The sequence below is a fragment of the Sycon ciliatum genome, chromosome 8, assembly GCF_964019385.1.
Source record: "Sycon ciliatum chromosome 8, ocSycCili1.1, whole genome shotgun sequence".
NCBI lineage: Eukaryota > Metazoa > Porifera > Calcarea > Leucosolenida > Sycettidae > Sycon > Sycon ciliatum.
In genome coordinates, this window is record NC_088650.1 from 18,754,652 (window position 1) to 18,764,396 (window position 9,745).

General features: G+C 51.7%; 1 long non-coding RNA gene across 1 annotated transcript in view; it reads right to left on the reverse strand.

Moving 5' to 3' along the window:
* The window catches only part of LOC135824006 (uncharacterized), a 12,950-nt gene extending 7,423 nt beyond the window's left edge, over positions 1-5,527 (reverse strand). The window contains exon 1 of the long non-coding RNA XR_010554814.1: positions 5,018-5,527. This is a non-coding gene — a long non-coding RNA (uncharacterized LOC135824006). The remainder of the gene's footprint in view (positions 1-5,017) is intronic.
* Between the last annotated feature and the right edge of the window lie 4,218 nt (positions 5,528-9,745).

Genomic DNA, 9,745 nt, shown 5'->3' on the forward strand with positions numbered 1-9,745 from the left:
GGGTCCAGCCCACGTCCTAATGTTTATCGGCGTCATCCTGGACACCCGCCGCGCTAACATCAGTATGCCTATGGACGAACTTGCCGAGCTTCGTGATCTCCTTCGGGCCACTCTTCACACAGCTTCAACTACCCAATGTCAACTCGAGTCTCTTCTGGGAAAGCTCCCGTTTGCTACAAGAGTGATAGCCCCTGGATGCAAATTGCAGATTGTGGTCACTTGCCAACTGGTACCGGCAGCCGTGTTACCGGATCAAGCTCTCCAAAGAGTGCCTCAAAGATCTTCGCTGATGGCCTGAGCTCCTGGATTAGCGGAACGGCCGGTCCTTCTTCCTACACCCTAAATGGACGCCGTCCCCCGACTTGTTGGTATTCACTGATGCAAGTGGTGCACTTGGCCGGTGCTCGTACAATTGCGACCGGGGATAGGGCGATGGACAGTCAATCAAGCAGAGCAGCAATCGCAAAGGGTTGTTTACAATTGTGGCATCCCGCAGCACCTGGGAAAACTAGCGGCATCAGCTGCGAATGCCAATCGATGGGCATTTACAGCAACTGCGAGGATATTGCTCATCAGTTGTGGCTTTGGCCTGGCGTTGTACATCGGCCACTCGTTTCGAATCAGCTGCGGGACTCGATATTCAGAGAGGCGGGAAGGTGGAAAGCGATGTCTGCTCGAGTAACATTCGGACGCCACCTGCAGCCAAAGTATGGGTGGCTGCGGCAATGGCCTCAGCCCATGATATCAAGTTCTGACAGTCTTTACCTAGCTTGCACCGCTTACAGATTGCACGGGTAGCTGCACTTTGTGATCCGCTCCGGGAGTGCCGATTTATGTGGGGTATATGCTCTCAACTGGTTATGCATACCAATATATTTAGCATTTGGAGGCTCTACTCAGAGTCATTGGCGGCTCTACTCAGAGTCATTGGCGGCTCCATGCGGAGTCATTGGCGGCTTCATGTGGAGTCATTGGCGGCTCCATGCGGAGTCATTGGCGGCTCCAAGCGGAGTCATTGGCGGCTCCATGCGGAGTCAATTTGCGGCTCCATGCGGGGTCATTCGGCGGCTCCATGCGGGGTCATTTGGCGGCTCCATGCAGAGTCATTCGGCGGCTTCATGCGAAGTCATTCGGTGGCTCCATGCGGAGTCATTTGACGGCTCCAAGCGGAGTCATTTGACGGCTCCAAGCGGAGTCATTTGCCGGCTCAGCTGCGAGCCATCTAGTGGCTCCAAGCAGAGCCATCATACCAGTTGCTCGAATCGGCACTCCCAGCTTAATCCAAAACTCGGTTGCTCTGTTGTGAGGTGGGGGGATGCTAACCTAGGAATGGGTTTGCTCCCCACACTGGAGCTCGCGCTATTCCGTCGACTTGACACTTGACGGACTCACGACTGCCATCCAGAGTCGCCACCACTATTTCTAAACCATACCGCTAATTATTTTAGTTAGCTATCCACTTACCGGTACAGTAAAACCTGTGACTACCGACCACCCCTTGGTGCCAGCAAAAGCGGTCTTTAGTAGCAGGTGGTCTTTAGTTAGAGGTTTGCACCGCGTGACCATATGTGGATCCCATTATATGATATGTATGTCAAAATGCAGCTAATACAATTCCCCAGGACTTGCGCAATGTCAGAAAGACGGAGAGATGGAGAGAGAGAGAGAGAGAGAGAGAGAAGATTAATTTTTTGCAGACTTCAAATTCAGCTGCTACTTCTGAAGCCAGGAGTCAAACGTTCCCTGGGGAAGTTTCGTTTCGCGCTGGGCTTCAAATTTGTTCATGCGATCAATCATACCGACTGTCCTTGTTGTGACTTCTCGATTGCTTGAGCATCAGGACCTTGTGGTGCTGCTTTGTTTCTGGATTCCTTGATGCCATCGTCGATCCGTCTGTATGACTGGGGTGACAGAGCTGCCCAGTCTTCGTTTCTCCTCCGAGTAGTAACATCGATCAGAGAGCGCTTTCGATGCGCTCTCCAAGACGTTTCCTATCATGTTTTTTTCTTGACAGCGCTTGAAATTTTGACAGGTGTAGTGCAGTCCACACCGACTCCACAGCCCAAATTACCTGCATTCATTTGTTCAGCTGTAGTATCGAAAGATTCTTTTCAGGACCATGGAAAATCAGTAAAATTTCAAGAAGGAGCTTCGAGCAACATTTGATTTCCTACATCGCGGTCGCTAGTTACGGGTCAAAAATTGTGTTTGGGACAGGAAAAGGTGGTCGCTGGTCGCGTTCAGAAGGTAGTCGCTAGTCACAGTGCATTTTGAATGTGAGACCTTCCGTGCCTGGCGAAGTGGCCGGTAGTACCAGGCTGGTCGCTAGTGACGGTGGTCTTTAGTTACAGGTTTTACTGTATATCCCTTACCGAAATTGTATTCTTGAATGCAATATTCTTCTTTCTTTTTCTTCTACTTCGTTCCATCAGCACTCGGCCGATGGCAGGAGATTGGTACCCACTGGGCTAGCATGCAGCAGCCAAAGCTGGGGCCTTTTCTTACTCCGTCAAACCCACTTCTTAAAACGAAACTGACGTGCATATTCACATTGCATGTTGTGAATGTCCCCATATTTGCCCCGACATCTTAGCTCGTAAAGCGCTCCAGATACATCTATGCTACGGTGCGCACCGCATACTCGAATTACGGTACGGGACACATACGGGATACTGCACCAACCATGGCATGCCCCGTGAACCACCCTACCAGGCACCGTGACACGCACCGAATTACAGCGGTGTGGATACTGGCTAGCGCCAGATGCTACTAAAGTACAACTGAATAGCGTCTTTTGCATAGCTACGGGAATAATCTCATATCCCAAGCATTGCAGCTCTGCTAATAGAATAATTCAGGTTACTCCCACTCCATTTCTCTAGTGCTTATTTTTCTGAAAAAATATCATCTTTGGCACCAGAATGCTGCCACCAAGAGTACATTAACCAGAGTGTGCAGCCCAAAGAGAATCATCCCACAGCAAAGTTTATTGTTTAGGGCATAGACTCGCAGTAACAGGCTCACCTTTGCTGCATCTCACACCGCTTCACACGGTAGCACCTAATCCACTTTTATGTTTATGTATCTATGTCATTCGGATCTTCCCAAGTTGTACAATGTACTGTTGAGATACCGAATTCAAATAAATCAATACCATACCATACCATACCACGGTCATCTACTCTATCACCATGGTAATTTCTGTGGCACATTGCTGCTTGTTTAACAAAAACGTAGAAAACACACCGAATTTCCAGGTAATTACCATGGTGGTACGGTACTTTAGCTTGAACCTATTGTATGACGGGTTTTCTACGATTCATAATGACCTAGGGAATAACTAACAGTTAGCGACGCAATTCTTCTGAGGTGTAAAGTGACTTCAGGAATACATGTATGTTGCAGAAAACTGCGATGCATGCTGATTATTTACTGTGCCCTATTGTGCACCATATACCTGGTGGGTTACTCAGGGATAAAGTAGATGCACACAAGTGCCGTGCATCACGGCACAGGTTAGGTTCGCAACTAGCTGCTACAGTGTATTTGTGGTCCGAACTTGCACTCTACTCAGCTCTGCATACGCAAAGAGTGCTGGTGCCGAAATGAACCAGAAGGGTGCTGAGTGGGACGCAACAACACTGACTCTGTATACCCATGTACACAGATATGATAGGGTATGCAGTACCTGCTCTAAGATTTAACACAAACCGGGTACACGTCTACCTGGCACAACTCCTGCAACACTGGGCCAGGGCCAGATGCGTTCAAATGCGGCTACTGTGTGCCAGGGAGTCGTAAACTTACTTTCGACTTCCTGATGTACATGATTGTACATGTACATGTATGAAAGTACTCGCACTGGGCACTCTGGCCGCACGCATCTGCACGCGTATGCAGCCTGTCAGTGGCGGTATACCCTCGAAGTATAAAAAAGTATAGTACTCGACAGGACTTCCGACCGGGTCGCAGGTAACCCAGTGTTCTTTTTCCAAAAGGTCCAAGTACTCACAAACAGGGCCACTGACCTCGCTCTGGAGCAGACACTGGTAATCTAGGTCCAAGTTTGCTCGATTATGTTCTGACGCTTCATGTGCTTTCATAGCCAAGGTTTCTCACTTTCTTCGCAAGCTCTTTTAGTCTTGAGAGTTGACAACTGCTTATGGTTGTGTTGGCAGAAAACATGTCAGCTAATCTGAGAACCGTCCAACCCCATTTTACTGGTAAAAGTAGTCAGCGAGTGGCTTTGATGGGGCCATACTAGAGGGGAAGTTACGCGGCATATTTGTGCTTCCTTTTTGAAAACACGTTCTCGTTCGAAGGGTTTCCAAACTTTATCCCTGCGCTCATTGATGGAGTTGCCAGCGGCACTCTACAGAAGAACAATGTTGTCAAGTTTTTTATGAAAAATTGTCAAACATTTTCAAATTGCTATAAGTTTGGTTAGGGCCGGGTTCCACTGCGGCTCCGCAGCTCCGCTGCTCCACGGTACTTGGCTGCATGCAGCAGAGCGGCGCGGTTCCAGTGACACTCGCCATTCACGGTACCGCGATCGTGCTCGACGTTTTTTGATGACATTTAGCCTGCCTGCACGCGCGTGAAATCCAAAATAATCCTCGTGTTCTGGCCTGTGCAACGAATTAAAATTCCCCCGAATAAAACAATTAAGCGCGGGAAACAATGCAAGCCGTGACCGCGGCTTGCATTCTTTTGTATCAAGCAGCGAAGCGAAAGCTGGTGATGAGCCGCGGCCTCGCTGGACCAGCTCGTGATGATGACGTTTCATGCCGTGGATGATGTGCGGCGGAGCGGCAGTGGAACCCAGCCCTTAGGCAAAGGAAATTTGTCATTAATTTGTTTATGCTGCATAGATGGAGAGCTGCACACTCTGGCTTATGGACTCTCGCCTACAGTGTAGTCGTACTGCTAGTGTACTGGCATTACAGAAGACACGAAAATTGAGAACATAATTATGGCGAGAAAGTAACTACTGGCTAAGAATTGCCCTAGGACTTACCGCTTCTCAGTGCTCCATACCAGGAAGTAGTACAATACCTACTCCCTGCTCCATACGAGTGTTTTCTCCTCATTCTCTGCATCCTTTACCCCAGGAGTCTCGTCCATTTAGCGGCTCAAATGCTTGAGCTCCGGATAGCGGAAAATAGCTCGTCGTCCATTAGCGGCTCTAATAGTACCTGGTCTGAAGTGTCGCAGTCTAGCAACTATGATTTTTTCCAGGAGGGTAAGGGTTGCAAACCCAAAGAGACCCTAAGCTTCGTCTATCAAACAAAACAATTGCCCTAAAAAATGGAAGAGGAAAAGAGTGAGCGAGCTGGTCTGAGCGCGCTACTTTTCAAAAAATAGAAGCTGAAAGCCATCAAAGTCAAAGCATTCTGGCTAGCGCGTTTGTGTATGTCACGAGCGCTAGCGCGCTAGTCGCAGCAAACGCTCGCAGGCCAGAGTTAGCGCTATTTGGGCTGTTTGCCGCACGCGGCAGCTGGATGGATCACGTGATCCAAGCTGACAAATAAGGTCCGATGGTTCAGCTACATTGAGCCACAAGCGTGCTCAACACCACGGCGGAGTATGCACCCAGTCACGGTGCTGACAGTGCTCAACACCACGGCGGAGTATGTACCCAGTCACGGTGCTGACAGTGCTCAACACCACGGCGGAGTATGTACCCAGTCACGGTGCTGACAGTGCCCAACACCACGGCGGAGTATGTACCCAGTCACGGTGCTGACAGTGCTCAACACCACGGCGGAGTATGTACCCAGTCACGGTGCTGACAGTGCTCAACACCACGGCGGAGTATGTACCCAGTCACGGTGCTGACAGTGCTCAACACCACGGTGGAGTATGTACCCAGTCACGGTGCTGACAGTGCTCAACACCACGGCGGAGTATGTACCCAGTCACGGTGCTGACAGTGCTCAACACCACGGCGGAGTATGTACCCAGTCACGGTGCTGACAGTGCTCAACACCACGGCGGAGTATGTACCCAGTCACGGTGCTGACAGTGCTCAACACCACGGCGGAGTATGTACCCAGTCACGGTGCTGACAGTGCTCAACACCACGGCGGAGTATGTACCCAGTCACGGTGCTGACAGTGCTCAACACCACGGCGGAGTATGTACCCAGTCACGGTGCTGACAGTGCTCAACACCACGGCGGAGTATGTACCCAGTCACGGTGCTGACAGTGCTCAACACCACGGCGGAGTATGTACCCAGTCACGGTGCTGACAGTGCTCAACACCACGGCGGAGTATGTACCCAGTCACGGTGCTGACAGTGCTCAACACCACGGCGGAGTATGTACCCAGTCACGGTGCTGACAGTGCTCAACACCACGGCGGAGTATGTACCCAGTCACGGTGCTGACAGTGCTCAACACCACGGCGGAGTATGTACCCAGTCACGGTGCTGACAGTGCTCAACACCACGGCGGAGTATGTACCCAGTCACGGTGCTGACAGTGCTCAACACCACGGCGGAGTATGTACCCAGTCACGGTGCTGACAGTGCTCAACACCACGGCGGAGTATGTACCCAGTCACGGTGCTGACAGTGCTCAACACCACGGTGGAGTATGTACCCAGTCACGGTGCTGACAGTGCTCAACACCACGGCGGAGTATGTACCCAGTCACGGTGCTGACAGTGCTCAACACCACGGCGGAGTATGTACCCAGTCACGGTGCTGACAGTGCTCAACACCACGGCGGAGTATGTACCCAGTCACGGTGCTGACAGTGCTCAACACCACGGCGGAGTATGTACCCAGTCACGGTGCTGACAGTGCTCAACACCACGGCGGAGTATGTACCCAGTCACGGTGCTGACAGTGCTCAACACCACGGCGGAGTATGTACCCAGTCACGGTGCTGACAGTGCTCAACACCACGGCGGAGTATGTACCCAGTCACGGTGCTGACAGTGCTCAACACCACGGCGGAGTATGTACCCAGTCACGGTGCTGACAGTGCTCAACACCACGGCGGAGTATGTACCCAGTCACGGTGCTGACAGTGCTCAACACCACGGCGGAGTATGTACCCAGTCACGGTGCTGACAGTGCTCAACACCACGGTGGAGTATGTACCCAGTCACGGTGCTGACAGTGCTCAACACCACGGCGGAGTATGTACCCAGTCACGGTGCTGACAGTGCTCAACACCACGGCGGAGTATGTACCCAGTCACGGTGCTGACAGTGCTCAACACCACAGCGGAGTATGCACCCAGTCACGGTGCTGACAGTGCTCAACACCACGGCGGAGTATGTACCCAGTCACGGTGCTGACAGTGCTCAACACCACGGCGGAGTATGTACCCAGTCACGGTGCTGACAGTGCTCAACGCCACGGCGGAGTATGTACCCAGTCACGGTGCTGACAGTGCTCAACGCCACGGCGGAGTATGTACCCAGTCACGGTGCTGACAGTGCTCAACACCACGGCGGAGTATGTACCCAGTCACGGTGCTGACAGTGCTCAACACCACAGCGGAGTATGTACCCAGTCACGGTGCTGACAGTGCTCAACACCACGGCGGAGTATGTACCCAGTCACGGTGCTGACAGTGCTCAACACCACGGCGGAGTATGCACCCAGTCACGGTGCTGACAGTGCTCAACACCACGGCGGAGTATGTACCCAGTCACGGTGCTGACAGTGCTCAACACCACGGCGGAGTATGTACCCAGTCACGGTGCTGACAGTGCTCAACACCACGGCGGAGTATGTACCCAGCCACGGTGCTGACAGTGCTCAACACCACGGCGGAGTATGTACCCAGTCACGGTGCTGACAGTGCTCAACACCACGGCGGAGTATGTACCCAGTCACGGTGCTGACAGTGCTCAACACCACGGCGGAGTATGTACCCAGTCACGGTGCTGACAGTGCTCAACACCACGGCGGAGTATGTACCCAGTCACGGTGCTGACAGTGCTCAACACCACGGCGGAGTATGTACCCAGTCACGGTGCTGACAGTGCTCAACACCACGGCGGAGTATGTACCCAGCCACGGTGCTGACAGTGCTCAACACCACGGCGGAGTATGTACCCAGTCACGGTGCTGACAGTGCCCAACACCACGGCGGAGTATGTACCCAGTCACGGTGCTGACAGTGCTCAACACCACGGCGGAGTATGCACCCAGTCACGGTGCTGACAGTGCTCAACACCACGGCGGAGTATGTACCCAGTCACGGTGCTGACAGTGCTCAACACCACGGCGGAGTATGTACCCAGTCACGGTGCTGACAGTGCTCAACACCACGGCGGAGTATGTAGCCAGTCACGGTGCTGACAGTGCTCAACACCACGGCGGAGACAGAGCGTGATACACAGCACAACAAGGGTAAGCAAGGCTAGTTAACTGTTTGTCGCTACTCTTACCATTATTCACTGATATGTGACTTTGATTAAATCATGGATTTCTCGAGTAACGACAAACAAGCCTTGCTTGCTTTGTTGTTCTGTAAAGTCAGTTACAGAAATCTATCGTCTCAATCGGTCGTTTTGCATAATCTCGCTACAGTACGTGTGCAATGCCACACAAACTGACATTTGCCACTCGACTCCTGATATAACGAATACCATTGCGCAGAAGAATTCGTTCTTTATAGCGGAAGTTCGTTGTAACAGAATACACTCACACCAATGCCCATACTATTACTAGCAGTAAGTCATGACTGGCATGTTGCCATGACAAGTACAGTGAAACTTGTCTAACACGACCGCTCAAGGAACCTTCAAAACGTGGTCTCTGTCACCAGGTGGTCGCCTTATCCAGGGTTAATCTGCTGGAAATAGCATGTCTTTGTCCTGATTGCAGTGGTCTTCTAGGACAGGATCCAAGTGGCCGCCTTGACAGGTTTTACTGTACAAGTATTCGCATGGTTTTACATGCTACCCTGAGTACAAGATATGGTTTTACATGCTACCCTGAGTACAAGATATGGTTTTACATGCTACCCTGAGTACAAGATATGGTTTTACATGCTACCCTGAGTACAAGATATGGTTTTACATGCTACCCTGAGTACAAGATATGGTTTTACATGCTACCCTGAGTACAAGATATGGTTCGTCGTGCACATGACTGTGTAGTGTGCACCCCCTAAGGTTAACCCCCGCCACACTCACACAGAAACACACATACAGTAAAACCTGTCAAGGCGACCACTCGGATAAGGCGACCACCTGTCCTAGCCGACCACTGCAACGATGACCAAGGGATGCTACTTACAGTCAAATGACCCTGGATAAAACTATCCCTAGTAACAAACACTACGTTTTGAAGGTCCCTTGAGCGGTCGTCTTACACAGGGTTCACTGTGCACCCCCACACACATAATTCCCATGCACCCCCCCCCCCCCCCCACCCCCTCCCACACACACACACACACGTATCGACTAATGCACCCCCCCCCCCCCCACACACACACATACATAATACCCATCCCATGACCCCCCCCCCCCACACACACACATACATGTAATAGACCCATGCACTCCCCCTCCCACATAGACCCATGCACCCCCCCCCCCCCCCCCGCCCCCGACACACACATAATAGACGCATGCACTCCCCCACCCACACGCACACATAGACCCATGTGTAGTGTGCGTAGTCTAAGGCAAGGAGGCAACTTCCCACAGTCAGTCAACGAACGTTTCAGAACTTACTCCGGCACGGCCTGGAGGTTATCTTCTATCAAATATTCCTA